This window comes from Mixophyes fleayi, chromosome 3 (assembly GCF_038048845.1).
Source record: "Mixophyes fleayi isolate aMixFle1 chromosome 3, aMixFle1.hap1, whole genome shotgun sequence".
Lineage (NCBI taxonomy): Eukaryota > Metazoa > Chordata > Amphibia > Anura > Limnodynastidae > Mixophyes > Mixophyes fleayi.
This window is the reverse complement of record NC_134404.1, coordinates 134893781-134919553: the sequence shown is the minus strand read 5'-3', so window position 1 is coordinate 134919553 and position 25773 is coordinate 134893781. Positions and strand designations below refer to the sequence as shown.

The window sequence follows — 25773 nt, the reverse complement described above, 5'->3', positions numbered from 1 at the left end:
TACTGGGATCAAGCTCCTAACTTCAGAGTTTGATAAATAGGGCAAAATCGCAGTCCCCATACACACCGATGTGAACTGGATTTGCGATTGAAGAGGCTGGGACCGAGCAGGTATCGGAGATATCTGCTACAGTCCTTCATAAATAAATAGCCTTGTTACTAATTCTATGCTTGATAAATAGGATCCTAAGGGCTAGATTTACTAAGCTGCGGGTTTGAAAAAGTGGGGATGTTGGCTATAGCAACCAATCAGATTCTAGCTGTCATTTTGTAGAAGGTACTAAATAAATGAAAGCTAGAATAGGATTGGTTGCTGTAGGCAACATCCCCACTTTTTCAAACCCGCAGCTTAGTAAATCTAGCCCTAAGTCTTTTCAAGAAATATCAGTTGCTGTCGGCAGAAAACTACCTGGTTACCGTCAGTGTCACAGTGGGTTTTCCCAGCTGTTATATGTTGTCAATGTTGGAATCGTTTGATGCTCTTTATTTTATCAAACACCTTTTACAACACCTTTATATTTACTAAACATATCCAAAACAACTGACTAACAGCGCAGTATATAGACATGCCGTTAACTGATCTACCTTCTCTGTACTATTGGTTCACAAAAGCATATGCGTTTAAGTTGTAACCTACCACTTCTCTTGGTATTTCATCACCCACCCAACTGTCTGTATACACTTTTAGAGAGAGACAACAACACTGTTATGTTGTTTGTGCTTCTTTTCATTTGTCTGGATAATTGATGGCTGTTAATGTTGAAACACATCTGTGTCACAATCTATAATCATTGTCCCTAGATATTAACCAATAGCAACCATGCTATTTTGGGCCTTCACAAAGGTTATGGGTCAGAATTGCTCTTCCAATTCATAGCAACATAAATATTGTTTTTCCCCCTAAGCAATATACTGCCACAGGGTTAATTGTATTAAAATAATGAATTTCACTGGCCATCATATCGCTTTGGGATTAGCACTGGCTCTCACACACAATACATTTATTAGTCCAGCTACTAATGAGTCATTTCACATTGGAGGGCTTAAACTAATAGGCAGAATTCATAAGGAAAGTGTTGAACTGTATTTGTTCTTTTTTAATCAATGTTAAATAATGTTTTTCCCAACAATGGGTGTATTATTTTCTTTACTTTGCAGGGGAAGTTCTACTTAACTGATGTTTATTCATTTGATGACAGTTTTAGCTTTGACACTGAAATTACTACATTTATTCTTATATATGTATAATGCACATTATATGCACAACAGTTAACTATTTAAACCAAACACAGTCAGGAAATAACCTTTCTATGCAATGATACAGAATAGATATAGACTTCATTTCCAATTTGAATAGCTCTTACATTACGTATGTCACAATGATTCCCCTTCATATCTGTCACTTACCCTTTAAATCACCTTCTCATATGTGAGGATTTACAGCAAATGAGAATTACGGTGGAAAAAGATGATTTGCACTTATGGAATGGAACCACGGAAATCCCTGGCCAGCAATTATTGTTCATTGAAGTCAGCATTGTAAGAGCATAATAGTCACTTGAGCCTTAGTCTGTCCCGTATATTTACGTCCTGTTCGCACAGGCTTATTTTTCCCTATGCCCACTGGGATAATGAACATTTCTCATCGAATTCACACAATATTTTGTTGAAAGTATAGGGATCATAGATCCATAGCTCACTATGACAATATGCTCTAACTGCACACAAAATACAAGCTACTATCCCGAATGCTTGTTGCACAGTGCATGAAGGTTTTAGGGAGCAGTGTTCTCTGTTTTGGGGTTTCCCCCCACCCTTGTTTTAACTCAATAATTTTGTTGCTGCACCATTTACACTGTCTTTACAATGTAGCTGTCTAGTATTACTTGTGTACATGAAAGTTATATTATTATCAAATTAAAAATGCTTGCTTTCCCAAGCCTAACATTTGGGTAAATGTAGTAAGTATATAGAATGTTTGGGTTTACATATCTGAATTCCCTCCCTCTTTAATGTACATAGTCTTCGCTCTTCTCTTTAATGTACACTGTTATCACATTATTTCCTGTCTTGAAACATATATGATATCTCTCCTGTCTACAATGTACACAGCAATCACTCCACTCATTGATACAGAAAACAGAGCTAAGCCGAAAGGGGGGCACGACATCTTCTGTGGTAACAATATAGGATAGTTATCACTATTAGCAGTAGTTGGGGAAGGCTAAGGAGAGCGGTGGGGAATAGCATTAGGGATCCAATAGGAGGGGTTAGGGAATGACCAATTGATTTGCAGCATGGAGTAATTAGTGAATTAAGGGATTTAAATGGAGGCTAGGAAAGGCAAGGGACAGTATGCTCTGCAGCTCTAAATTTCCCTACAGACCACACTCATGTAAGTGACAAAGTAGCTCACTCTATTATAGGGATGTGCACCGGCGACTTTTGAGGTCTCGTGTTTTGTGTTTTGGATCCGGATTTTCGTTATTTTTGAGGTTCGGATTTGTCTCGCAAAACACTTGACGAAAGGTCTCGGTTCGGATTTAAGGTTTTGGATTCGGATTTTTTTTGAAAAAAACATAAAAAGTTTAAAAATCAAGTTTTTGGGCTTATTTTCACTCCTAGGCTATTATTAACCTCAATAACATTCAATAACAAGCATTTCCACTAATTTACAGTGTATTCTGAACACCTCACAATATAGTTATTAGTCCAAAACGTTGCAACAAGGTATCTTTCTGGACTGCGTAAAGGAGTGGGTCACCACAATATATATTAAAAACCCTGAACTTTTATGATTCACACCAATAAATGTACCTGGACTGCGTAGAGGAGTGGGTCACCACAATATATATTAAAAACCCTGAACTTTTATGATTCGCACCAATAAATGTACCTGGACTGCGTAGAGGAGTGGGTCACCACAATATCTTAAAAACCCCGAACTTTTATGAATCGCACCAATAAATGTACCTGGACTGCGTAGAGGAGTGGGTCACCACAATATATTAAAAACCCTGAACTTTTATGAATCGCACCAATAAATGTACCTGGACTGCGTAGAGGAGTGGGTCACCACAATATATTAAAAACCCTGAACTTTTATGAATCGCACCAATAATTGTACCTGGACTGCGTAGAGGAGTGGGTCACCACAATATATATTAAAAACCCTGAACTTTTATGATTCGCACCAATAAATGTACCTGGACTGCGTAGAGGAGTGGGTCACCACAATATCTTAAAAACCCCGAACTTTTATGAATCGCACCAATAAATGTACCTGGACTGCGTAGAGGAGTGGGTCACCACAATATCTTAAAAACCCTGAACTTTTATGAATCGCACCAATAAATGTACCTGGACTGCGTAGAGGAGTGGGTCACCACAATATCTTAAAAACCCTGAACTTTTATGAATCGCACCAATAAATGTACCTGGACTGCGTAGAGGAGTGGGTCACCACAATATCTTAAAAACCCTGAACTTTTATGAATCGCACCAATAAATGTACCTGGACTGCATAGAGGAGTGGGCACTGGGCACCACAATAAAATATATAAAAAACCTTCAACAGATCTGCATTACACTACACATACGGCTGCTCCTCCATCCTCTCCATCATATACATGTTGGAGTTTTAGCGTGTGACAACCTCTTGTTTTTGATAATGTCAGTGCATTTTGAATATTTTTCAATTTGCCCCACACCACTGAATGTACTTTATCTATGATACGCATCTATCTATCTTGACTGCGTAGTGTGGTGGCCCCGGTACACAATTTGGTACCGAGGCCACAATATAATTAAAAAACCCTCCACGTGTCAGAATTCCACCAAACAAGTATCTGGACTGCATAGTGGGGTGGCCCCGGTACCCAATTTGATACCGGGGCCACAATACCTCCTCCAAACATGGTACAGACAATTCGTCATTGAGATCCCAGACAGACAGGGTCAAAGTGTTATTGTTTGACTTTGTAAACCCAAAAAAATGTCCCTGTTGCACATAGTCGTGCAATGAAGACTGACTTTTTCATTTAAAGGCACGATCTTTCAAGTGTAGTGTTTGTAAGTCTAAGTCATATTATACTTTTGGTAAAATTGGTTTATTTTGTTCCTCATTATGGTAATTAGTAATAGAATTAAAGTATGAAATAGAATTAAAGTATGAAATAGAATTAAAGTATTAAATAGAATTAAAGTATGAAATAGAATTAAAGTATGAAATAGAGTGGTATATAGAGTTGTAGTGTGGTATAGATAGAGTGGTCCACACAATATAATAATAATAAAACCCTCCACGTGTCGGAATTCCACCAAACAAGTATCTGGACTGCATAGTGGGGTGGCCCCGGTACCCAATTTGATACCGGGGCCACAATACCTCCTCCAAACATGGTACAGACAATTCGTCATTGAGATCCCAGACAGACAGGGTCAAAGTGTTATTGTTTGACTTTGTAAACCCAAAAAAATGTCCCTGTTGCACATAGTCGTGCAATGAAGACTGACTTTTTCATTTAAAGGCACGATCTTTCAAGTGTAGTGTTTGTAAGTCTAAGTCATATTATACTTTTGGTAAAATTGGTTTATTTTGTTCCTCTTTATGGTAATTAGTAATAGAATTAAAGTATGAAATAGAATTAAAGTATGAAATAGAATTAAAGTATTAAATAGAATTAAAGTATGAAATAGAATTAAAGTATGAAATAGAGTGGTATATAGAGTTGTAGTGTGGTATAGATAGAGTGGTCCACACAATATAATAATAATAAAACCCTCCACGTGTCAGAATTCCACCAAACAAGTATCTGGACTGCATAGTGGGGTGGCCCCGGTACCCAATTTGATACCGGGGCCACAATACCTCCTCCAAACATGGTACAGACAATTCGTCATTGAGATCCCAGACAGACAGGGTCAAAGTGTTATTGTTTGACTTTGTAAACCCAAAAAAATGTCCCTGTTGCACATAGTCGTGCAATGAAGACTGACTTTTTCATTTAAAGGCACGATCTTTCAAGTGTAGTGTTTGTAAGTCTAAGTCATATTATACTTTTGGTAAAATTGGTTTATTTTGTTCCTCTTTATGGTAATTAGTAATAGAATTAAAGTATGAAATAGAATTAAAGTATGAAATAGAATTAAAGTATTAAATAGAATTAAAGTATGAAATAGAATTAAAGTATGAAATAGAGTGGTATATAGAGTTGTAGTGTGGTATAGATAGAGTGGTCCACACAATATAATAATAATAAAACCCTCCACGTGTCAGAATTCCACCAAACAAGTATCTGGACTGCATAGTGGGGTGGCCCCGGTACCCAATTTGATACCGGGGCCACAATACCTCCTCCAAACATGGTACAGACAATTCGTCATTGAGATCCCAGACAGACAGGGTCAAAGTTTGACTTTGTAAACCCAAAAAAATGTCCCTGTTGCACATAGTCGTGCAATGGACAGTTACTTTTTTATTGAAAGACTCAAGCTTTCAAGTGTAGTGTTTATAAAATATAAACAACAATACAGTAGTTTTAGAGCACGTCAATACCTCTTGTTTTAAATTATGACACAGCATTTTACTTTTGGTTTAATTTCTTGTATTTTTTTAAATTTGGTTTTACTTTTTGAACATGGCAAACAACTGTTGATTGGTAATATAATGCAAAAAAAAAAGGTCCAAGATGGAATTGTCCTTGGGCCCTCACACCCACCCTTATGTTGTTTAAATAGGACATGCACACTTTAACAAACCAATCATTTCAGCGACAGGGCCTACCAAACAACTTTGGCTGAAATGATTGGTTTGTTTGGGCCCCCACACCAAAAAAGCTATTCATCTCTCCCTGTACAGACTAAACAGGCTCTACTGAGGCAAGATGTCGTCCTCATCCTCAACCTCTGATTCCTCTCCCCCTACAGTGTGTACTTCCTCCTCATCACACATTATCAATTCGTCCCCGCTGGACTCCACAACCACAGGTCCCTCTGTAGTATCTGGAGGGCAGTGCTGTACTTCATTGAGGAATTGATTATTCATTTTTATAAACATCATTTTTTCAACGTTGTGAGGAAGCAACCTCCTTCGCCGCTCACTGACCAGGTTCCCCGCTGCACTAAAAACTCTTTCCGAGTACACACTGGAGGGGGGACAACTCAGGTAAAATAGAGCCAGTTTGTACAGGGGCTTCCAAACTGCCTTTTTTTTCCTGCCAGTAACAATATGGACTGTCTGACATGTCTACTTGGATGGTGTCAGCAAAGTAATCATCCACAATTTTTTCTATTGTGACAGCATCCAATGCAGCGAGAGTAGACATGTCTGCAATGGTTGGCAGGTCCTTCAGTCCGGACCAGATGTTATCAGCATCCCCGCCAGTGCCTCTTTTGGGAAAACTGAGCTTTTTCCTCGCAGCCATAGATGTGGAAGAAAATGAGGGTGGAGCTGTTGGCATGTCACGGTCCTCTTCAGAGGACAGTTTCCTGACCAGCAGGTCTTTGCACCGCTGTAGACTTGTGTCCGCCGGAAACAGAGACACAACATACGCTTTAAACCGAGGATCGAGCACGGTGGCCAGAATGTATTCCTCTGACTTTAAAAGAGTGACCACCCTCGGATCCTGGCAAAGCGTACGAAGGGCTACATCCACAAGAGCTACATGCTTGGTGTAATCGCAATGGCTTACCAGCTCCTCCCTCACTTTCTCCAGCTGCTTCTGCAACAGCCTGATCAGGGGAATGACCTGACTCAAGCTGGCAGTGTCGGAACTGACTTCTCGTGTGGCAAGTTCAAATGGCTGCAGAACCTTGCACAACACGGAAATCAGTCTCCACTGCGCTTGACTGAGGCGCATCCCCACTCCTTTGCCTATGTCGTAGGTGGCTGTGTAGGCCTGAATGGCCTTTTGCTGCTCCTCCATCCTCTGCAGCATATAGAGGGTGGAGTTCCAGCGCGTCACAACCTCTTGTTTGAGGTGATGGCAGGGCAGGTTCATGCTTTTTTGATGTGCCTCTAGTCTGCGGTAGGCACTGGCTGAATGCCGAAAGTGTCCAGCAATTTTGCGCGCCACCGCAAGCATCTCCTGCACACCCCTGTCACTCTTGAGGTAATGCTGCACCACCAAATTAATGGTGTGGGCAAAACATGGGACGTGCTGGAAATTGCCCATATTTAATGCCCGCACAATGTTACTGGCATTGTCTGACACCACAAATCCCCATGAGAGTCTAAGTGGGGTAAGCCACTGGGAGATAATTTCCCTCATTTTCTCTAATATGTTGTCAGCGTTGTGCCTCTTATTAAAGCCTGTAATGCACAATGTTGCCTGCCTTTGCATGAGCAGCCATTTTGTAGATGCTGCTACTGATGCAGCTGTTGCTGTTGCTGCGGAAGGGGATGCATCTACCCAGTGGGCTGTCACAGTCATATAGTCCTTCGTTTGCCCAGAACCACTTGTCCACATGTCCGTGGTTAAGTGGACAGTGGGTACAACCGCATTTTTAAGAGCACTGAGGACACTTGATCGTACTTCTCTGTACATTTTTGGTATCGCCTGCCTAGTGAAGTGGAATCTCGAGGGGATTTGCTACCGGGGACACAATACCTCCATCAACCCTCTAAATCCCACTCCACTGATGGCGGACACCGGGCGCACGTCTAACACCAACATTGCAGTTACAGCCGCAGTTATACGCTTTGCAATAGGGTGACTACTATCATATTTTGTGGTCATGGCAAACGACTGTTGGACGGTCAATTGTTTTGTGAAAGACTTAGCGGTCTTACGACTTCCCCTCTGGGAAGATGACCGACTAACAGCAGCAACAGCAGCAGTGGCAGTAGTAGGCGTACCGCTGCAGGATTCCTCGGATGAATCCCGTATTGAGGAGGACTCAGTCTGGCTGCTGACTTGGGCTGCAGGACTGAATCTGATGGAGATTGTGGAGGAAGTTGACGAGGAGGGTGTTGCTGGTGTGTATCCAACTGGACCACGGGATTTAGGTGTCCCTGTACCGATGAGGGTCCTAGCCCCAGTTCCTGAACTAACCACTGAACTATGAAGGTTATTCAGGTGACGTATAAGGGAGGATGTTCCTAGGTGGGCAAGATCCTTACCCCTGCTTATTTGAGCTTTACATAAGCTACATATGGCCATACATTGGTTGTCTGGATTTGGATAAAAATAACTCCAGACCGAAGAGGTGCATTTTTTGGTCTTCTGACCAGGCATGACGATGGGCTTTTTCATCCCATGGACATCAGCTGTTTCCCCCCCTGGTGCCTCATTTACAATAACCACATCACCATCCTCATCATCAAGTTCCTCCACAGCGCCAGCTACATCATCAATAGCCTCCTCCCGAGCCACCTCTTCCCGTACAGTGATGGGAAGGTCAGGCTTGACAACCACCAACACCCTTGGACTCGCCTTGGGGATTTGTGATAATTTCTCTTTAGAAGGCAGAGTTGTTTGCTGTTTTGTTGGTGACAGCATAACTCTCTTCAATTTTTTTGTAGGGGGGGGGAGGAGGAGGAGGGCTAAGATCCGTGGGTGAAGCTGAACCACTAGTCATGAACACGGGCCAGGGCCTAAGCCGTTCCTTGCCACTCCGTGTCGTAAATGGCATATTGGCAACTCTACGTTTCTCCTCAGATGATTTAAAGTTTCTCTTTTTGCTACTTTTTCTTAACTTGGGCTTTTTGGATTTTACATGCCCGGTACTACGAGATTGGGCATCGGGCTTGGAAGACGACGTTGATGGCATTTCATCGTCTATGTCATGACTAGTGGCAGCAGCTTCAGCATTAGGAGGAAGTGGGTCTTGATCTTTCCCTACTTTATCCTCCAAATTTTTGGTCTCCATTATATGTAGCACAAGATACTGCAGAATGTGTGAACTTGGTAATATTGCAGTACCAATGGACTTATACTGCTGGATTGGTTTTGCAAATTTGGTTATAATTATTATATATTTTTTTTTTTTTAAATTTTTAATTTTTTTTTACTTTTTTTTTATTTTTAAAAAACTTGGGAATAGTGGGGAAATAACTATGCCCTTAGAAGCACAGAGCACAGGACACAGCACCACTGGACTGAACAGGACACGGCACAGGACCCAGCAGCACTACGGAACTCAGCAGGACAGAGCACAGGACACAGCACCACTGGACTGATACTGCAGAATGTGTGAACTTGGTAATATTGCAGTACCAATGGACTTATACTGCTGGATTGGTTTTGCAAATTTGGTTATAATTATTATATATATATTTTTTTTTTTTAATTTTTAATTTTTTTTTACTTTTTTTTTATTTTTTAAAAACTTGGGAATAATGGGGAAATAACTATGCCCTTAGAAGCACAGAGCACAGGACACAGCACCACTGGACTGAACAGGACACGGCACAGGACCCAGCAGCACTACGGAACTCAGCAGGACAGAGCACAGGACACAGCACCACTGGACTGATACTGCAGAATGTGTAAACTTTGTAATATTGCAGTACCACTGGACTTTTACTGCTGAATGTGTGAACTTGGTAATATTGCAGTACCAATGGGCTTATACTGCAGGATTGGTTGTGCAAATTTTGTGGTAATTAAAAAAAATTAAAGTAGTTTTTGGTATTTTTTAAAAAAACTTTTTTTTATTTTTTTAAACACAGGGGAATATTGGGGAAATAACTATGCCCTTAGAAGCACAGAGCACAGGACACAGCACCACTGGACTGAACAGGACACAGCACAGGACCCAGCAGCACCACTGACCTCAGAAGGACAGAGCACAGCACACAGCACCACTGGACTGATACTGCAGAACACAGCACAGCACAGCACAGCACAGCACAGCACAGCACAGCACAGAACTAAACAGCACAGAACTAAACAGCACAGAACTAAACAGCACAGAACTAAACAGCACAGAACTAAACAGCACAGAACTAAACAGCACAGAGGACCACCTAACACACCCTCCCTCTACCCTGATCAATGCCCGAGTGAAGATGGCGGCGACTAGCGGGGAATTTATAGGATCCGAGTATCGCAAGATCCGACAACGGGATTATGAGTCAGAGCCTCAGTTTCACTTTTGAATTTGGCGCCAATACCCGGATCTGTCTCGGATCCGACTCGGATCCGCAACGTTCGGGTGGGCTCGGATTTCATAAATCCGAGTGCGCTCATCCCTACTCTATTATCTTAACATGCTTTTTGTTTTTAGGTGAAACATCCAGGAAAGATGCAGAGTGGTTTATGCTTTTGTCCCATAGACTGTAAGCTTGCAAGCAGGGTCTTCTTACCTCTTTGTCTGTGTTACCCAGTATTGTTTATTACTGTGTTTGTCCCCAATTGTAAAGCACTACGGAGTTTGCTGGCACTATATAAATAAATGTTAATGATAATGCTAACATGCATTTTGATTTCAGATGGGGCCCCCCGGCGTGATGCAAATTGGTTTATGCCATTGTGTTAAAATGTTGGTTTAGATTTCAGGCGGTATTCACAAGTAAAATGCAGGATGATTTTTCCTATTGTTCTTACATGTTTTGATTGCAGATGGGGCACAGCAATCAGGAAACGCACTGCAGTTAGTGGCCATAGGAGGCTCCTGGTCATGAGGATACTCCATTTAGATTTGCTTCTAGGGGGCCCTTATGCCAAGTCAGGGGAAGGGCAGTGGGATGCTTATGTCTGGAGTGCGGGAAGGCTGAGGCTGCCCCCAATCACTGTGGTTCATGCCTGGAACTGACAGTTGCAGTACTGTTTTCTTTTCACCAGGTATGCAAAATGTTTATTAAATAAAGCTGTGACCTCTTTTGTCTCTCTGTTGTTACTGGAATTATGGTAATGGCTTGGGTTGCCAAGAGAGGGGAGAGAATCATCAATTGGGCAGCTGTAGTATTCCTCCTTTGCGTAAAGTTACATGACTGGTTTCATAATGCAATCAGTTATTTTTACCTGTACTATATACTGCTAATCACTAACACATTATAAGCATACCACCTAGTTTTCCCTTTAGGAAGATTGTGACAAATAAGATCACAGCCCAACCCATCCAAACCATTCCCAGATGACTCCCATGTCATGTATTTTTTCCCAGCAGACCACACCCCTTTTGGCATCCTAATATTGTGACTGTTCTGTGGAAATCTGTACTGCTGAAATGAACAGCGCATTACTCCTTTGATGTTCATAGCACTGTACCTGCAATGCACATCGGTAGTACGTCTGTAGTATTTGTCTATCTTAAACTTATGCATCATTACAATCCTATCCCAACCTACAATGTGCAGAGCAGTTTTTCTTTTTTAGTGATCACATCTTGATTACATTAATTACACGTCTTTGGAATCCATACATCTATTTATGGAGATCAAAGTCTCCAATGTTCAGGCTCGGTTCCCCGAGAACCGAACACACCCAAACCTAGCAGATCCGAGTACCAAGCCGTACTTTCGCGTGCCCTCGGAATTGAAAACGAGGCAAAACATCACTGTTGAGTCGACGGATTTCGCAAGTTTTGGTATAGTATTGTTATAGGTAACACACAAAGAGGAGGGCGCCGTTGCTAATTGTCATTGCTGAAATACAAATAATAGGACTGGCAGTCTTGGTGTAAATCTGCAGTCACATTGTACTGTGTTATATAGGTTACACACAAAGAAGAGAGCTCCATTGCTCCATTGCTAATTGTCATTGCTGAAATAGAAATACTAGGGCTTGCAGGCTTGGTCTTCTGAATTTGCAGTCAAAGTGCATGGTGTTATATGGGTTACAAACAAAGAGGAAAGCTCCATTGCCAATTGTTATTGCTGAAATACAAATAATAGGGCTGGCAGTTTTGGTGTAAATCTGCAGTCACATTGTACTGTGTTATATAGGTTACACAAAAAGACGAGAGCTCCATTGCTAATTGTCATTGCTGAAATAGAAATACTAGGGTTGGCAGGCTTGGTCTTCTGAATTTGCAGTCAAACTGTACGGTGTTATATAGGTAACACACAAAGAGGAGAGCTCCATTGCTAATTGTCATATCTGAAATACAAATAAATAATAGGGCTGGCAGTCTTGGTGTAAATTTGCAGTCACATTGTACTGTGTTATATAGGTTACACACAAAGAGGAGAACTCCATTGCTAATTGTCATTGCTGAAATACAAATAATAGGGCTGGCAGTCTTGGTGTAAATCTGCAGCCACATTGTATTGTGTTATGTAGGTTACACACAAAGCTCCATTGCTAATTGTCATTGTTGAAATAGAAATACTAGGGCTGGCAGGCTTGGTCTTCTGAATTTGCAGTTAAATTGTACAGTGCTATCAAAATGGATTTACAGCAGTACACAGAAGAGCAGGAGCACCGAGCACTTGCTGGCACCAGTCATGATGATAGTAATCCCTCTACGTCATCTGGTAAAGCATATGTTAAAGTGCATAGCGTTTGTAAGTCAGGGAAACAAAAATGTAAAAAAAGCACCTTTCACCTTGGGCAAGAAAAGAAGACCTGTAACTATCAACATCCAAAGATTGGTGGAGGATTATTTTTAATTTTTTTTCGAACGGTATAAAGACAATGTCTAAATAGATGTGTATATGTATTACCTTCCACTTTGTTGCTGTTTCATCAAGTGTTTGTAATCTGCACTTTACATCAAAGGTACCTAACTATATTATAATTTTTTGGTGAATTGGGGCTGATTCGATGCTCAGTGATGAACTTGCTTTTTACTGTGAATTACAATGGCTCTTTTTAGTGCATAGTCTGGCACTCTGGATTGGTCTGAGTCTGATAAAAACACTCATACCGGGGAGGGGGGGGCGGGGGTCAGCGCTCGTTGCCATGTATTAGCTGTAGAATTACCACAGTTATCCAAGAAACGGGTGGAGTGCTCAAATGAACCATAACTGGTTTTATGATCCAAGGACAATTCCATCTTGCACCACTTTTCTTTTCTGCCACTGCTGTGTGCCAACGTTTCCTAGATGTGCTAGGAACTGCCATGTGTTTCTCTCATTGCTCTGTCACTCAGTGGCGGATCCAGGGGGGGGGCGATCGCCCCGATCGCCCCCCCTAGCAGGGGCTTGCTGCCGGCGGCTGCACATTATGTGCAGGTCCATTCAGCAGTGACAGGCAGGGCCAGCGTGCTGCCCGGCCGCTCTGATTGTGTTTTAAACACAATCAGAGCATCTGGGCAGCACACTGTCCCTGCCTGTCACTGCTGAACGGACCTGCACATAGTATGCAGCCGCCGGCAGCCTCAGATGTCAAAAAGGGGGCAGGGCCTAAATCGCCCCCCCTACATCGCCCCGGGTAGCAGTATTCTCTAGATCCGCTACTGCTGTCACTTAGCATCCAGCCAGGTCGCTGCAGTCTTTGTTTGAAAGTGTATGAAAATAATATTGTGACTTGTGTGATGGTCAAAATTGACTGCAAATGACTTGAAATTAGTGTTATTAAGGTTTATAATAATGTAGGGGGAGAAAAAGCAAAATTGTGTGATTTTAGAAAAAAATAGGGATTTTAGAAAAAAATAGGGATCCAAAACCAAAAACATGCAAGGGTGGTTTTGCCAAACCCAAAACCAAAACCAGAAAACAGGGGTCAGTGAACATCTCTAGAATAAATATACTTACTGTAAAACTATATAGAGTAAATAAGAAAAATCTAAAGGGAGTAATTGTTAAATATTGAGGTTTGCTTCACAGCTATCAGCTATTAATGCACTGCCCAGACACTAACTAATACCTGAAAAGCAGATACAAAATAGGTAGAATGTTTTATTATGGTCTCATTCCCACGATTGCATTGTTAAATTTTAGAAAGTGGCACAACCTATTTCCCATGTGCTAATGCACGCTACCAGTACACTAGATTGCATCAGTAAATTCGCAATGCATAACAAGCACATCAAAATGTCATCACTAATACACATCTAATGCATTTTTAACCATTATTCCAACACTCATATGTGAAAAAGCCCTTAAAGACACAAAAGGAGTAAGTTTGATCCTGGACAAATCATGTTACAATGCAAGGGGTGCAAATTAGTTTATTATTTTGCACATAAGCTAAATACTGACTGCTTTTTCACACAAATACTTGACAGCTTTATTTTTACACTGAAATGTAAAGTTGATCTAGGACATGTCCTATCCCAACTATAAATCTGTCATCACATTTTAAATTGACCGCCCCCTCCAAAGCAACATGATTATGGCCAGGTGCAAAGTTATTCATTTTTTTATGCTTTACTTTCCTTAATGATTCAGACCCAACATGTTATCTAGTAACTATTTATCAACATGATAGGTTTACTAATGTGATTAAAACGTAGAAATGTGTTGTAACCCATAGCAACTGATGAATAATTAGTTTTGATCTATATAGTGAAGTGTAGTGTTAGACTAATGAAAATAAATATCTTTTTGGCTGCTATGCATTACTACACATTTGCATTTTTGCACAATATTAGAAAGTCATCCCAGGAGCATCTTCAGAAGATAAATGTTAATAAATCCTCATATGCAGATAACTAGAGGAAAACATTATAGGTGGCTTGTTTATGTACAAGAGATAGCTGTGTATTGCATTGATACTAGATGTGTATATGATTATAGAAGGCTAACTAGAGAAAGAGCTGTATCTGGAGCAATGGATTTTGTACTTTTAAGAGTTATACAGATGATGTTTTGTTTAGATGACTTGAGGTATGAGGAATTAGTTGAAAGGGTGTCTGCAGATTCATATACTGGAAGTGTAAACTGTAAAGATGAGAGGTTAGCTAAATAATTACTTTATAGATGACCAGGTAGGTGTATAAATTCATACAGAAAAATACACACAAGACAGAGGGGCCTATTTTTCAATGATATTTTTTATTAGACACATATTTAGGGATCCTTTAAATGTATTATTAGGGCATCACAGCAGATATTGGTGATGTCTGCTACGGCCCCAGTGTCTTGGAATTCAAAAGCAGTCGTCATAGCTTTATATGGGAAATGCTATTTTGAACCATTTAACAAGTTCCAAAAATCAAAGATTGAAAAATCAGATGGCGTTAACCATTGAAGCCTATGGGGGGGGGTACATTGCGGTCCATCCCCACATCTTACCCGCTCTCCCCTCCGGTAACTATCGCAAAGGTAGCCACTTTGCAATAGAGACCATAGAAAGAGATAGGTCATAGCTAAAAATCATGATCATCATTTATTTATTTATATAGCACCACTGATTCCGCAGCGCTGTACAGAGAACTCATTCACATCAGTCCTTGCCCCATTGGAGCTTACAGTCTAAATTCCCTAACATACACACACACAGACACGCAGACTAGTGTAAAATTTTTTGATAGCAGCCAATTAACCTACTAGTATGTTTTTGGAATGTGGGAGGAAACCGGAGCACCCGGAGGAAACCCACGCAAACACAGGGAGAACATAAACTCCATTCGCCGGGGCAGTCATTTATTGGGACTATTGTCCCAGCAGAACACTTTTAATAAATGTTCACGATCGTTCATTCCTTATCACTGTGATAAGGAATGAAAATGATTGTGGCAAAAAAGTGGCAGATAATATATATGCCCCAGAGTTCTTTATCTATATGTAATAAGAACTTTATAGCCATGGCTGGGACCAATAGGAATCCACCATCCATCCAACCAATCATGGAGGACAATTACCATCCCAGGCGCCTTTATAAACCCATCGTTACCCCCACAGACCACCTTTACCCCATTGGGATTCAACTTACATTTTTAATATTCCTACCCCTTGCCATTATGGGATCTATATCTATTTGTCCAAACAGAGACTGCTACATTGGACACCAGGCATCTCATGCCTAGCTGATTTTGAACAATTAAAATTTTCTATTACTGGCAATCACCATCATCCCTAAAAGAGGAATATTTGAATACATTATCGATCCGGGCTCTGACCAGAGGACTACCATATTGGACTTATGATGGTCACCTATTGGCTTTTTTGATTGTATATTTATTATGTGATACAGAACGCCTCTGTTTAGATTTTAATACTGTACCCGCTAAAGGTTGCAACCTTTGTGTATTTATGACTATATGTGTATTTATACTAGCATTAAAATTGCAAGTATTCACGATTATATGTGTACCTATACTAGCTGTAACGCTTTGGTCCCGCAAGTAGTACCTGTCCCGTTACCCGCATTTCATTTATCTGGAAACGGCCATGTTCCAGTGTCAGGCAAGCTTCATTCATTCATTCATCTATACTCAGTTTGGCACAGGTGTAAGTCTATTGCACTCTGGACCTCCCTCCTCTTGTCATTGGCTGAGCATTCCTGGAGCACTATTTTAACCTCCTGGATTCACCTGTCTGATGCCTGTTCTTCAAGCTCACTTCTTGTAGCCTGTGGTTCTGGTTCCTGTTCTCCTCGTGGATCTCCACTATTCCAGCCTGCTCTCAGTTCATGGCCTGTGTTGGACCATTGCTGCTCCAGTACTACTATTACCATCTCCAGTGTACTTCATCGTGACAGTCCCAGTTCTATCATCGCTACCACTCAGAGCCGCTATTACACCTGTGACTCCTCAGCTGTTATTCCGAGTTGCCTCAGCTATTCCAGCCTGCTCTCAGTTTGTGGCCTGTGTTGGACCATCGCTGCTCCAGTACCTTTATTACCATCTCCAGTGTACTTCATCATGACAGTTCCAGTTCTCTCATCGCTACCACTCAGAGCCGCTGCTACTATTGTGACTCATCAGCTGTTACCACGAGTTACCTCTGCTACTGCAGTTTGCTCTCAGTCTCTGGCTGTGTTGAACTTTTGCTGCTCCAGTACTGCTAATAACATCACACCTGTACCACATTGTGACAGCTTCAGTTCTCTCACTGCTTTCACTCAGAGCCGCTACTACTACTGTGTCTCATCAGTTGTTGCTACGAGTTACCTCTGCCACTTCAGTTTGCTCTCAGTCTCCTGCTGTATTGAACCTATTGCTGCTCCAGTACCACTATACTATCTTTCATTTACTTCATCGTGACAGCTCCAGTTCTCTGACCGCTACCACTGTGAACCACAACTGCCTTGGTGACTCATTGCCTGTCCTCCCCAGTTATCTCTGCTTCCCGTGTGCTCAGCATAACTCTAGTGCTGTACTCCAGCTGTTCCAGTATCTCTACCCTTCACCATTGGATACATCATTGTGACAGCCTCCGATTTTCCTTGTTGTACCACAGGACATCTATTCTCCTTGTGCCTCATTTGTCGCTGCCCATCAGTCTTATCTATAGTGTTCCTGTTTCCATACTATTTACCGGTGGGCTCTAATCTCTACCCGTGTTACTTGGCTCCTCCACACCGTTCTGAAGTTCACCCACTCACAGGACCGCGACCTGCAGGTTTGGTGCCGCTAAGTCCATACCTCCTTGCGGGAGTTCCTGGTGAAATCCACCTGCCTGTTAGACTCCGCGCCTGTGGGTGGGCTAAGCCATGTCCAGCAGAGCCTAGGGATCCATTTCCTATAAGCCAACCGTGACACTAACATTAAAATTGCAAGTTTTGTATGAATGTTATCCAGCCTATATTGACACTACCTTTTGATTGCCTTTGCGCCTAGGGGACTACTATGTCTAAGATATCTATTTATTTAAGGTTTGGAAGTTCCCTTTACTCTCTCTGGTCCCCCCAGGCAGCCTTTTCTTCCACTTTGCACACCTTACATTAAGGGAGGGCGGACCACCCCCTTTGTTTATGCCCCAGAGTCATCACTAATTGTGCATTAGAAAAAGCTGCATAATATATAGAGAGGGGAGAAACAACTTTACAGACATAGCCAAGGAACTATGTGCATGCATGTGAACACTATAGAGCAATAAACATTATAACAATAATCATATACAGTAATGAAAGGATATTTAATACTGTATATGAAAGAAATTTGTCTGGATCTCCAATTACATAAGAGAGAAAGGCTAGAATATTGCATACCTTAGTGTATAAATATCATAAACATGATAAGTGCTGTACATTAGGTAGTTTACATTAAAGATATATATATCTTTAATGGAAAAAGTATATTTTACATAGTGCTTTGCACACTATAAGGGGCCTATTTAATTATCAGGTTTTTGCCCCGTTAAGTATCATAACAGATGACTTTTCAGAGAAATTTAATATACAAGTCATGTTGAGAGAGCACATCTGATAGGAGGCTGTCCCGGCGATGACTGTTTTCCAAGAAGAAACAGAGTCCTGACCCAGAGTCTTTACTGCGCATATGTGACCAAGGGTAAACTGCACAAGGGAGAGTAGCTCCTCTGCGATGCTCTCCCCACACGACTGAATGGCTAACACCATGCTTTTCAGAGTTTGATAAAATTGTCCAGACCGCAGTCGCCATTGAGCATCAAGAGGACTGCAGTTTATTGCGGCTCTTTGCCGATATCTCCTGCGATAGGATTTTCTTAAATTAACATTTTATTTAAAAATGCCTAAACCATGCAGGGAAAAGCAGTTTCCGCATAGTGTAGGGCTGCATAAATAGGCCCCTAAATGTGTTAAATAAAACTGACATTCTACTGAGGAGCAAGCATAACTCAGACATTGAAGCCAGCACACGGCATATGCATGCATACAGTATATTATGCTCTCTCCCGAGCAGAGGACACAGAGGGGTTCAGCAGTTTTTTGTACTAAGCACATACAGAAAACATATATTTTGCAAACCTGACGGGTCATCTTTAAATGCAGAAAAGATAAAAACTGAACTCTTTACGGTGAAAATCCATCCTGAGTGCTGGAGATCTCATCAAACTAAGCTATTAAGGCTTTTATTTCCATATTCCGTAGCTGAGAGAGAACATTGATTCTACCTATAGAAGAGAGATAAGAGGTATCTGCCTACTGTACATTACAGCGTGGAGATGGTTGAGTACGGTAGTGAGAAGAAATTTGGAGTGAAAGTGTTTGTTAAGTACCTACTATTATGTGTCACTTTATCCCAAGTACCCCATAAAGTGTGTACATTTATTCCAAGTACCCCCTAAAGGGTGTAAATGTATTCCAATCACCTCTAAATTTTTATAAAAGTTTGACAAATTACCCATTATGTATTCATTGTTTTTTAAAAATAACCCATTTCATTTGTTTTAAACATGCTGCGTTAATTACCAGTATATTAAACAGTTGTTGTGAGTTTAAAGTAACTGGTGAAGTATGTCTTAAATCTGTATGATATACCCCTTTGTGTATACGTGCCACAGGTTGAGAAAGTCTGCACTAGAGAGAGAAGAGGCAATTGTATTTATTATATAAACACAATGTAGTAGTGTAGAGTGGAGGAGAGGCAGTTGTATGCTACAGAGAGAGAACAAATAGCTGTGTATAGTAGAAAGAAAAAATGTAATTACATACTAATATGCTCTGTGTTACATCAGTGAGGGTAGAGACCTGCCTAGTCTCCTGGAAGCTATGTAAGCCTCCCGCATTTTAACCCATGTCTCTCCAATTTCGTTAGACTAGAAGACAGGGTGTAACATTCTCTCACCCCCTGTTAACTTGCGTGGTCCCGACATTGCCACTTTAAATAAAAATTCATTGAGGGCGCACTGACGTCAGACACTACTGCCGGACACCTGTGCATTCGGAAGAACCTTCTATCAGTGTTCTGCTAGGATCGATTATATGGAGAGTCGCTGATCAGGTAAGTCTGTGTATATTCTTGTCGTTTTCTTCTGAAATCTGTTTTGTAGGTGTCCTCAGCGTCGGAATTATCAGCATCGGTGAAGAGACTACCTCCGGTCCCAAGAATGCTCCTTGTGTTGTACATGGGTCACTAGAATGATCTCTGTATTGTAAATCTGTTACTTGAATGCTCTCTGTATGATATATATGGAACACAGGCATAGGTTTTACATTTATATCAGGTGAGGCTGCAGTGGGTTTGATTATTGTTCTTTGAAATAATGTTTCATATATTTCATTGGTTTTTTAAAACCATGCCCAAGGTCTTGCCAGAGAATTATATTTGATTACAATGCCCTGGGTTGACATTTCTAAAGATATTCTGTGGACATTGGCATTAGGAGATCGCTGTGCCATTTGGAGATAGCTGATGGCACAGGACAGCTACAGTATGTACATTAGACCGAACATTGCAGACAGAGACAAATCTGCATATCCTGGAGAGAGGATAATGGTGTGGAATTGGCAACTATACAAACAATTGTGTAGTTTACAGATATAACTGTGCAAATAACAGTTAAAAGAGAAGTTAGAAGAGAGCAACAGAGAGAATCAGAGACATTTGGTCATTTCTAAATCCAGTGCAATCTTTTCATTCAATGTGCATCAATTTTGACCAAGTCCTGTGCCCATCTGAAATGACATTGCACTTTTGTGAGTACTACGTGCACAAAGTGCATTGTTCAAAGTCATATCTAAGAACTATTAGCTGTACCCGGTTTGACTGCCCTCTTCATTTAATAAATATGTCCTAACCATCATATTAAACAACTGGCATAAGTAAGATGAGTATATTATAGTGTAAGTTCTGTGTATTAAAATAACAATGCATGCAGTGCCATACCCAGAATGCAATGCACCTGGATGAGGAGACACATTTTTGATAAAAAAAAAAAAATACAAAAATATAGCCACCCATGTCAAATGGTGTTTGTTAAGTCCAATAAAACAATTTCTTCCTATCTTTTCCATGTCAAACACTATGAAACAGGTGCCCCATTTCTTCTATTTTCTTTTGTTTACTAGCTTCAGGTCTATGCTCTGAGAAATGAACCAAGTCATTTGCAGACTTCAAGGAGCAAAGATTGGGACAATCTAAGGATATGACACAAAGAGCAAGAGACCATTTGTGTTAATTACAGTAACAAAAAATGCTCTGTAACATAGGTGTGTGGAAAAATGCACAATAATCTCTCTCTGAGGCATACACTGTTGAATGAAATAACTATATACATGATAACTGCAATAACATGCTATTGATTATGGTGGGTTGCAAACACACATAAGATAGTCTCTTATGATACACAAACTAACATTTTTCATTTTTAAAACTGATTTAATTGGAATCACTCTAATCTGGCTACATCACTTTATTACTGAAAAAAGAGCTCTAATGCAAAGTTGAGCACAGACACTAATCATGACAGTTCTGCAGTACAGTTTCATGCAGTGTTATCTTGACCCATCAGTAGTCTCTTATACTACTCTCTAATATTCCTGCTTAAATACAGAGGTTTCTAATGGCAACAATGGCTAGATAATATTACCTTCCAGATTGCATCCATTCAAACAAAATCAAATTAATATAAAAATCAACTGGCTAACACTGACATAAAATACTTCACTCACATATTAAACACACGCACACACACATTAAATCATGTTAATATGTACACCGGCAAAACAACTTTTACTTATTTGCAAATTTTTTCATGTTTACTTTATGTATTAAAAACATAAAAATAAAAACATTAAATCTTGCAGGCCAATATCTATGATGTATTAAAGTGATATTGTATAATATATTATGTCACTTCAGTAGTGTTAAATAGTCTAAGACTTTGGTACATATTGCATATCTTGCATTCAAATCCATTTAAAAAGGAAAAAGTGAATAATTCCAGCACCAAACATTGCTGATCAGTAGAATAATTCAGACTGACAAGTGTAGGACACTCACCTAATTCTGTACGTATGAAGAATTCCTCCAGCTTTGTCACATGCTTTAAGCAGTTTGAAACCCCCCCAAGGTATACACCACTAGATGAGTGTCTTCACATCCTACAAAAACCTGACTGCGCGTTGCTCAGCCTTTACACCTTTTATTAAAGCTCCACCAGAGGGCGGTGCTGTGCTGATAGGACAGCCCAGCAGTATTGGCTACAGTAGCTGTTCTTTCACTTCGCAATACATCCATTCACTTCCTTCTGACAGTGAACGAGCGTAAGCAAGACATCAGATGCTTCTCTACACTTAGAAAACCTTTGCTGCAGCTCAGATTGTCAGGTTCGTTCTCTTAAATGTTTTACTTACTAATTGTAGCTTAGATCTATCTGCAAGGTTGCCCTTTTTCAATCTTGTCTACATGTTGGGGAGTTTCTAAACAAGCTGACTCTGAGACGATTTACAATATGAAGACTGAAATTACATATTAATCTTAAGATCTAAAAATAAATATTTTCTTCAAACTGTGACACTAAAATTTGAATGAGACATATAAAAGTGGAATGTATTTTCAGTTTGGCTTATATGTGTAATTCCTGTACAGGTATCTCCTAGAGTCTTTGGATAAGTTGACTGAAGTTTCACTCACAGTTGATGTTACAGTGACCCGACCCAGATCAATCTCCTTAGGGCTCATAGCAGGCAATAGATGAAGACTTCATCTACCAGAGGTCAGCGCAGGAAAACCTCTACCCGGCTCGCCCAGAACAAAGATAGGAACTTGTTTATAATTAGGCAGAAACTAATGTGCATTTATTACAAGGTGGAAAGAGACAAGGGAGTGGTGTAAGTGCTTGGTGAGGGTGGAACTGGACAAATAAACTGCATTGAAACCGAACAACAATCCTGTGCAAGGTAATTATATGCAAATTAATTGTGAAGCAGAATTTCTGAGTCATAATAACATTAGATTGGTATAATAATTATGCAATAACAATTTGCCTCACACTATGATGGATACTAATAAATGAGTGAAATAAGGGGAGCATACAGAGACCACCAATGCATAAGTGAGAGCAGATAATAGTCTTGGAATGGCTGTTCTTGAGACCACTTGTGTGAGCCACTGTGATGTAACAAAGAACTGAGCAGTACAGAATAGCGATGTACAAAAAATGATGAATGATTCCTTCCTGAGAGATGGTCTGGTGCATTCTTCCTAACAATTGCTATTATACTTCACTTCTAGACCTGTGTGAGCTGCTCATTAACTACTTTGCTAATCCTGTAGTTCCTTCCACTGGAAAGAGCAATAATTTGCTTTCCTGCAATAGGTGCAATCTTCACAGAATTAATATGCATGTATCTGTAAAACTGTCAGCAAATGCACAAAAACACATGATATCACTAAAGATAAAGGATCAGAATCTGACAAATTAATTTGCGCATCACTCCCTAGTTGCCAAAAATTTGCAGAATAAATAAAGGCTGCTGGAAAAACAAGCTAATCACAGTGTATTGAACAATAAGGAGTCAACCAGCAAATATCAACAAATGTGACATGTCTATTGTCTAATAAAAGGAGTATACAGCCTCTTGGACACACATTCTTCTGGGACTGGACTAGGGAAATCATCTGTAAATGCAGTTTGTGACTATTAGAGGCCTGACACAATTGTGTGCACAATGCATCGGCTTCATAGCGTTGTGAACTGTACAGCCTGGTTTTATCTTTTTTCGCTATTTTCTATCTTCTCTACAACACACTGATCACTACAAAACAAAATTGTTTTCTGTACTTGTCATTAGCTATCCATTTGTTGGCACACATAGGTAATTTGTTTTGTTCTCACACAATGTACTGTCCCAAACGCTAAATAGAATACATTTTTGCCATTAGCTATAAAGGTATACAAATGCACATATACATTGTATTCTCAACCTGTGTATTTGTCGAAATGCATTTACTGGCACAAAACAGTGTGATTTTTCTTGTGTATTATTATTTTTTATTATTATTATCATTACTTGTTTCTATAGCGATAGCATACATCACAGCACTTTACAATTAGAAACAAGACATGGTATTCGGAGACATAGGTAAGAGAAACATCAGAACGCCAGTGGGTTCAGGGGGTGGGGCTGTAAATGGTCCTGTAGGTAAGGGAGGACCGGCAATACTGGCTGTGCAAATTTTCGAAGCAGATTATGGGCCTGGGAGGATAGAATGGCATTACCGGGCCCCTGCCCAAACTTTGCTATGGGGCCTGGCAAGCCCCTGTGCCACCCATGGGTAAGGGGCCTCTATATTCAAACTTAGAAACTGAAAAGTAAGTGGAGATGTATGAAATTGAACGTATGCTTGATATCTATATCTAATGGTTAATATAATACATCGTCTTCTGCAATTTTTGGTTTCAGCAACAGATTGCTCTATGCATTGCAGTCCTATCATAGATATGTATTATACTTTATTTTATGTGTATATGTATTGTATACATTTGTATGTATGTAATATGTATATTATGTATATACATATATGTGTGTATGTATATTAATCGTTCTGTGTGTATGCACAAGCTGTCAAGGTAGTAGTTGTCTAAGCCTACATTAGAGTAATGTAAATATTTAGACTATGTCAAGTATTAAGACGGGTTTTAAGCTGCCTCTTTAGACATATCCTGACCAAATAACTTTGCTATGATATCACATTATAGTGGTATAATTATAGTGGTATAATTATGGGCACTAGACCATCTCTCAGTTTGGTACCTGCACCTCCTTACATTTGAAGAGATGGAATAGTGGAGAGACAGGATGTGCAAATGCAGACTGAGTATATATGCTAACAGATGCAGACCCACTAGGAGATACACTTGTCATTAGCCATATCAATTGCTAGTCCCTGAGGTTTAGTGCAAATACAGGCTGATGATGATGACGGTCTCCATCCTGAGTCACTGGCACACTGTTACCTGTGTGCAATCCTGAGCTCCCGTCACCCAGATATCCAAGTGCTCCTGACACTATACTACCCAAGTGCAAGCCTAATTTCCTGACACTCTGTTACTCGTGAGCTATCATTGGTTCATGGCTCTCTGCTACCCATGTGTAATCCTGAGTTCATGACACTTTGATACCTGTGTGTTATCCTTAGTTCCTGACATTCTGTTACACTTGCTCAGTTGTGAGTTTCTGGCACTCTGCCACCAGTATGCTATCCTGAGTTCCTGACACTCTGTTACTCGAGTGCAAGCCTTCCTTGTCAATAGTTGTATGTTTTTAAGTGTACATCTCCACCTTGTATCTCCTTGTCCTCTTTGTAAAGTTTATTTTTTTAAGGGTTTTTACCTTTTACTATCTATATATATAAAAGGCCAACGCTGCTCCTCACCTTTATAAATATACACACAAAATACACAAACAGATTTTGTAAAATGTTTGCAACTGACTCTTTTGCGTACTTGACTATTCCTACTAACTAGATTTCTTGTGTTTTTTGTTTTGTTTATTTAGGTTTTTTGGGTGGCAGTTACCATTTATAATGCGCTTTGCTATTCCAAATTGGCTCAATTTTCTGCCCATTCGTTTTATTTGTACTTACTGTTAAATTAACAGGAATATACTTATTAATTTAAACATCAAAGTGTAACTGTGATGCCACCTAAGAGAACGCGAACATGATTGTCATCGCCATCCAAATATAACTCCTCAGCAAGTGCCCATCACACAGAAAACAAGAAGAATGAACAGGACAGAGATAATATCACGTCAACGCCTACAAAGTCAGCGAGCGTGATGCCACGCCATTCTTGATGTTGGTAACTTTGATGAAACAAATATTAATGCTCACAACTGTGGTCCTATAAGCAGTTTTTGTGAATTTTGCCACACTAAGCATTTTGTGGCTGAGCAGCCACCTGACAAACTTTTCAATCAATGCTGCCCACAAGGGTAAATCAAATTGGGTGCAATAAGGTCTGCCCCTGTTATTGAGCAATTAATGAAAGGAACTCATCAACATTCAAAAAACACTCTTATTTTTTCCCGTAATTTTGACGGGCTTTTAACTAGTACGATATATTTCTCTT

General features: G+C 40.2%; 1 protein-coding gene across 2 annotated transcripts in view; it reads right to left on the bottom strand.

Annotated features, from left to right (window-relative positions):
- NMUR1 (neuromedin U receptor 1) overlaps window positions 1–22460 on the bottom strand; it is a 58765-nt gene extending 36305 nt beyond the window's left edge. Inside the window, exon 1 of one of the 2 annotated variants that reach the window (XM_075202367.1) lies at window positions 22332–22460. The gene's annotated coding sequence lies outside the window, so the exon portion shown is untranslated. Of the gene's footprint in view, window positions 1–21698; window positions 21805–22331 lie in introns of those variants that run through there. The other variant, XM_075202366.1, reaches the window with a different exon arrangement.
- Between the last annotated feature and the right edge of the window lie 3313 nt (window positions 22461–25773).